Raw genomic sequence first — 6,773 nt, forward strand, 5'->3', positions numbered from 1 at the left:
TGTTGCAGCCTGGAGAGGGGGCCCTCTCCACACCTGCGGAACACCTGATGCTGATGAAGAGGAGAAAGAAGTGGACAAGAGAGGCTATGCTTAGCGAGATGCTGCAAACCAGTGCTGTACCAGACCACAAACAAAGGGCCGGGGGGAGAGGGGGAAGCTAACAAGGCACACAGGATGGAGAGGGACAGAGTGAACAGGAGAAAATGGAGAAAGACTCAGGAGTCCCAGTAGGAAAAGGAGAGAGAGATGCATCAGGACATAGCGGGGCTTCTTAGCCAGCAAGCACAAATGCTGCAGACTCTGCTTGACCTACAGGTCCAGCAATCACAGACTTGCCACCCTTTGGAGTCCCTGGAAAACTCAATAGTGGCTGCTCCCTATTCTCCCCAACATTTTATGTGGCATCATGGATGACATCCCTACCCCAGCCACTACTCTAATGACAGTAATGATAGCCACAGCTTCACAGACACTGACCTGTGAGAAGCACAGCTGGTGCATGTGTAGACAAAATGGACTGCATTTGTGCACTAAATGGACAGAAATGTTAGCTGCCTTTCTAATTTTGAAGTTTCCTTCAGTTAATTTAAGTTAGAAGTTTGTATTGTATTGTCCTTTTTAATATTTTGCGCTGTTTTTATTCCACTCAATATACGTTAATTTTCTGAAAATAAAGTCATCTATATTAGTTCACCACGTATACCACAGAAATGCATAGTACTTGTAAGTGTACAGCACCACAGAACTTAAAGGTTCAACAAAATACCCAGTCACGTGTGTAAATGTACAACAAACACTAAATAGTTCATAGGTTCAGTGTAATAATTATAATTGTACTGCATAATTCATATGTACATTAAAAGACAGTGTTATGTCTCTCAATGTACACCAAGAACTACCCAGTTCCTAACAGATCACAAAACGCTTCGGGCCACAGCACAGTCAAGCACAGCACAATGACATGGCTGACCATTAGAATGCTCTTTCAAAGATTCCCAGAGCCATACAGCTCCATGCTGAGCTTTTGTAATGGCCCTTGTGTCTGGCTGTTCAAAGTCAGCAGACAGTTGCTCCCCTGCTGCCCTCCACCTGGTGGCAACTTTCTCCCCTTTGCCTCACAGATATTATACAGGACACAACAGGCAGCTATAACCATACGGAAACTTTTCATCCTGAGATCCGATCTTGAGAGTAAACACCACCAATCTACAATCTTGTGATTAAACGCCACCATCCCTTCAAACTACCAAAAGCACGTTCGACTATCATTCTGCCGCTGCTGGGCTGATAGTTGAATCTTTCCTTGTTGCTGTCAAGTTGGCTAGTGTATGGCTTCCTGAGCCAGGGAAGCAAGGGATAGGCTGGGTCCCCTAAGATCACTACTGGCATTTCAGTCCCATCAATGATAATCTGTCAGCTGGAAAAGAATGCCCCTGCTTACAGCTTTCTGAACAGTCCTGTGTTTTCTTAAAGATGTGAGCATTGGGAACCTTTCCCGAGCAGCCCACGTTGAGATTGCTGATCCACCAATGATTGAATAACCATAGAGAAATAGCCATTTCCGTTGATGTACTCTGTGGCAAGGGCAAGTTGGACTGCTGCCAAAATAGGGATACACATGCCATCTATCACCTCACCACAGCTTGGGAACCCTATTACTGAAAATCCATCCACTATGTCCTGTACAATGCTATGAGTCACAGTCCTGCCTAGTATGACACAATTAATTGCATTGACAATGGCCCCCACTGTGCATTTTCTGACTCCAAAATGATTTCTGTGGAAGTTAGGAGCCCAAACACCTTTGAAGATCTGAGCCTATGGTTGCCTGTGATAGCAAGATACTGGACTTGATGATCCAAGAGAACCCTTTCAGTCCTATGTTCTTATGTTCCAGAAAAGTAGCCTACCAATCAGAACAATCAGGCAATAGCTCCCATTGAGTGATCTATCCTGCTCTTCATGTTGCTTTTTCTTAAGCAGCTCATACATTGTAATTACATTCACTAAGGTTGAGTGTAGTTGGGCACCGGATTTTAAACAACATAAAGAATGATCACTTCTCAAATGGTGGTCTCCTGATTATGACAACATTAACAGGCATTGAAACTTTAAAAACTTTAACCATGGCTAACCTTATAATAGTATTTTATGGTAGCGTCAAGAACCAGAACATAAGATTGTGTTCACCTGATTGCCAATAATGGAGTATACAGGCCAAATTCTTCCCTCAGTGACACTTTTGCAGCTACCTTGCTGCCTTCTGCGGAACTGTGGGGTGTCACAGAAGGCAGAATTTGGTCCAGCAACTTGAATTTAGTAAACAATTCTGAGGGGTGACTTCCATGCAGTCCTCCCATGCATTGTAAATTGCATAATCAGGGCATTATTTACTTGTTTTAATATACCACAAGCTAGAGGCCCCGATTCTGCTGCTGTTCAAGTTATGTCAGAGTGTTATGCTTAGTCTCTTGTAACACACAGAAGAATTGTAACATTTTCTTCAATCCACTTCTTCCATCTGTTTCCTCTTTTAAAAATGTGCAAGAAACCTTCAGTGACTAAATTCACTACATAGAGCAACTGGACTTAAGAGCTTTGTAACTGCCTCTGAAAATCAAGCGTTCCTGTTTTTACCCCCTAAATCACACTGGTATGTTTTCATGTACTGGAGCTGCTTCTTTACATCTTTCTAAAAATTGAGTGACTTGAAATTGGTTTGATAGTCTAACCACATTTATCTCCAAAGAAAAAGGGAGCTGTGGAAACATTTAGTAAGCAAGTAAATGGAACAGTTAGTAACTCATTTCATATGTTCTTAAACTTTTTTTCTTTTTCTCCTAAAGTACTGGGGAAAAAACAGAAAGAAGAATTAGATAGGATTCGATTGCTTCTCTTTTTATTCTTTTTAACAATATGAGAAGGGGGTCGTTCGATTAAATTAATGACAGCTAAATGAGGACATATAAAAGGAAATATTACACCCCAGGGAGTTCATCGTCATGGAAGGGTCACAGAGTCAAATACTGAAGCTTGAAGGCCTGGATAATTTTATGATCACTGATACCATTATAGTTATACAACTTAGTAAGAAAGCAGTAATCACATCTCATGCTTGAGGCTGTCAGCTGAGTTCTAGAGGCCTGAAAGGAGTATTTACTTCACCCATATGCAGCATTAGCTAAATACATAATTGGCTAGGTATATTTACTCAACTTCCCTTGAAGCATCATGTAGTGGAATCTGCTAGAGACAGAATATCTGATTTGGTGGGCCAATGAACTGATCCAGTACTGCAAATCCTGCTTTCCAGGAAAGGCTGGGATTTTTTTAGGGTAGTCTTGCAGACTAGCCTGATTGTTATTTCCTTTTGAATAGATAGAAAAGACAAAGCTGACAGCACACTCACAAATTTCAAATAATACAATACCAGGAGCCTGGTGCCACATCATAGAATTGGGCAAAACGTCCTTCTCACTCTGAAGGTCTCACATTCAAACCTCACTATGTGCTCAAATGGGACTGATTATAAGTGCAGTGCCAGAAATAGCATGGTAAAAAATGGAATTTTTAGGGCAAAGTATTGTAAAGCATTACACTAATTAATGACATTTATATCATTCTTGTCATCTGGAAAGATCCCACAATGCTTTACAGACATATATAGAAATCACTTCACCTGCCACTGAAATGTGGTGTCATCTGAAATGAAATGGAGAGCTGTTGAATAGGACAGAGAAACACTACACTGAAGATGTGAAAAATACCTCATCAAACTGAAAGACAGACTGAATGTAATTACCTGAGTTAGAATTCTGGCCCCTGAAGACCCACTTAGTCTTGCAGAAAGTGCCATGGAATCTTTAATAACTACAAATTGTCAGGACTTCAGTTCCATATCTTTCCTCTAAAACAATAACCTTTCCTCACCTTTGATTGCAATGGCATTTTACTTACACTGAAACTACTAGGAGAAGGACTTCTAAGGATAACACCAACTCCTAATAAATGCTAAAGAGCACAGTACCAAAAAATAAGTGTGGTAATTTATTATCTATCTCAGATACCAGTGTGGCCCCCCTCACCACAATATCTGAGAACCTTACAACCTTTAATGCATTTATTCTCACAACTTCCCTTTTAGGTAGGAATTATCCCTGCTTTCCAGATGGGGAAAAGAGGCAGAGAGAGACTAATGTCCTCTATGTACCCAGGAACAAACCATCACAATGTGCAGAAAGAATAGCAAATATGGCAGGAGACCAGTTTGGCGTAACAAAGAAGTCTTTGGTGAGCTTAAACACAAAAAAGAAGCTTACAAGAAGTGGAAACTTGATCAGATGACTAGGGAGGAATATAAAAATACTGCTCAAGTATGCAAGAGTGAAATCAGGAAGTAAGGCCAAAGCACAATTGGAGTTGCAGCCAGCAAGGGACATGAAGGGTAACAAGAAGGGTTTCTACAGGTATGTTAGTAACAAGAAGGAGATCAAGGAACGTGTGGGCCCCTTACAGAATGGAGAAGGCAACCTAGTGACAGATGATGTGGAAAAAGCTGAAGTACTCTGTGCTTTTTTTGCCTCTGTCTTCACAGATAAGGTCAGCTCCCAGACTACTGCACTGGGCAGCATAGAATGGGGAGGACATGAGCAGCCCTCAGTGGTTCAGGACTATTTAGAAAGGCTGGAAATGCACCAGTCCAGGGGGCCAGATGCATTGCATCCAAGGGTGCTGAGGGAGTTGGTTGATGGGATTGCAGAGCCCTTGTTTTTGAAAACTCATGAAAACCCGTGGCGATTGGGGGAGGTCCCAGATGATTGCAAAAAGGCAAATATAGTGCCCATCTTCAAAAAAGGGAAGGAGGAGGATCCAGGGAGCTACAGACCAGTCAGCCTCACTTCAGTCCCTGGAAAAATCATGGAGCAGGTCCACAAGGAATCTATTTTGAGGCACTTGGAAGAGAGGAAGGTGATCAGAAATAGTCAGCATGGATTCACCAAGGGCAAGTCATGCCTGACCAACCTGATTGCTTTCTATGATGAGGTGACTGGCTCTGTGGATGTAGGGAAGGTGGTGGACATGATATACCTTGACTTTAGCAAAGCTTTTGATACAGTCTCCCACAATATTCTTACCAGCAAGTTAAAGAAGTATGGATTGGATGAATGGACTATAAGATGAACAGAAAGCTGGCTAGATCACTGGGCTCAACGGGTAGTGATCAATGGCTCGATGTCTAATTGGCAGCTGGTAACAAGTGGAGTGCCCCAGGGATTGGTGCTGGGGCCAGTTTTGTTCAATATCTTCATTAATGATCTGGAGGATGGGGTGGATTGCACCCTCAGCAAGTTTGCAGATGACACTAAGCTAGGGGGAGTGGTAGATACCCTGGAAGGTAAGGATAGAATACAGAGTGACCTAGACAAATTAGAGGATTGGGCCAAGAGAAATCTGATGAGGTTCAACAAGAACAAGTGCGAAGTCCTGCACTTAGGATGGAAGAATCCCATGCACAGCTACAGACTGGGGTAGGCAGCAGTTCGGCGGAAAAGGACCTGGGGGCTACAGTGGACAAGAAGCTGGATATAAGTCAACAGTGTGCCCTTATTGCCAAGGAGGCTGATGGCATATTGGGCTGCATTAGTAGGAGCACAGCCAGCAGATAGTGGGAAGTGATTATTCCCCTCTATTCGGCACTGGTCAGGCTTCATTTGGAGTATGGCGTCCAGTTTTGGGCCCCCTCCCCACTACAGAAAGGATGTGGACAAATTGGAAAGAGTCCAATGGAGGCAAAAAAACAGATTGGGGGCTGGAGCACTTGACTTATGAGGAGAGGCTGAGGGAACTAGACTTGTTTAGTCTGCAGAAGAGAAGAATAAGGAGGGGGGGGGGGATTTCATAGCAGTCTTTAACTACCTGAAAGGGGATTCCAGGGAGGCTGGAGCTAGACTGTTCTCAGTGATAGTAGATGATAGAACAAGGAGCAATGGTCTCAAGTTGAAGTGTGGGAGGTCTAGGTTGGACATTAGGAAAAACTTTTTCACTAGGAGGGTGGTGAAGCACTGGAATGGGTTACCTAGGGAGGTGGTGGAATCTCCATCCTTAGAGGTTTTTAAGGTGTGGCTTGACAAAGCCCTGGCTGGGATGGTTTAGTTGGGCTTGGTCCCACTTTGAGCAGAGGGTTGGACTAGCTGACCTCCTGGGTCCCTTCCAACTTTAATCTTCTATGATTCTACGAATTTATCTTCAAGGCCAGCGCTAAAAATGCTGGTGCCCCCGGTACTCTGCTTTCAGCTATCACAATGGTGGGGTGTAGCTGAGAGGTGACAACGGACTGCAACTTGGTGGAGCTACTTCTGATTGCTGCTGTGTGCTGGCATGGGAAATGGCTCAGACTGGCAGGATAGCCTCTCCCTAAAGCTGTGCTGGTGCCATGGCCAAGCTTGAGTTTTACTGGCACTTCAGCTCAAAGCAGCTTCTCACTTTGGGAATGGAGAAAATGCAGTTACCCAGGCCCCAGCCAACTATTCCTACTATGAGACAGAGGCAAATCAGCACAGTGGAGATAACCTTAAATTTCAAGCTTTATAAAGGAAAAACCCAGAAATTTGGCAGGAACAATAATAAAAAAAGAATATAAATATTACCAAGCAACATCAAACACTTGCTCAGGAAAATAATAAACTGTAAATTGCCATCACAATAAAAGAAGCTTAACACGCTGCGTCACCCCGAGATGGAATCAACTCCTCCTTTCATTGGCTTACTCCACA

This window comes from Emydura macquarii, unplaced genomic scaffold (assembly GCF_026122565.2).
Source record: "Emydura macquarii macquarii isolate MOO-44397 ecotype Brisbane River unplaced genomic scaffold, CSIRO-AGI_Emac_v2 contig_2205, whole genome shotgun sequence".
In the NCBI taxonomy this organism is placed as follows: domain Eukaryota; kingdom Metazoa; phylum Chordata; order Testudines; family Chelidae; genus Emydura; species Emydura macquarii.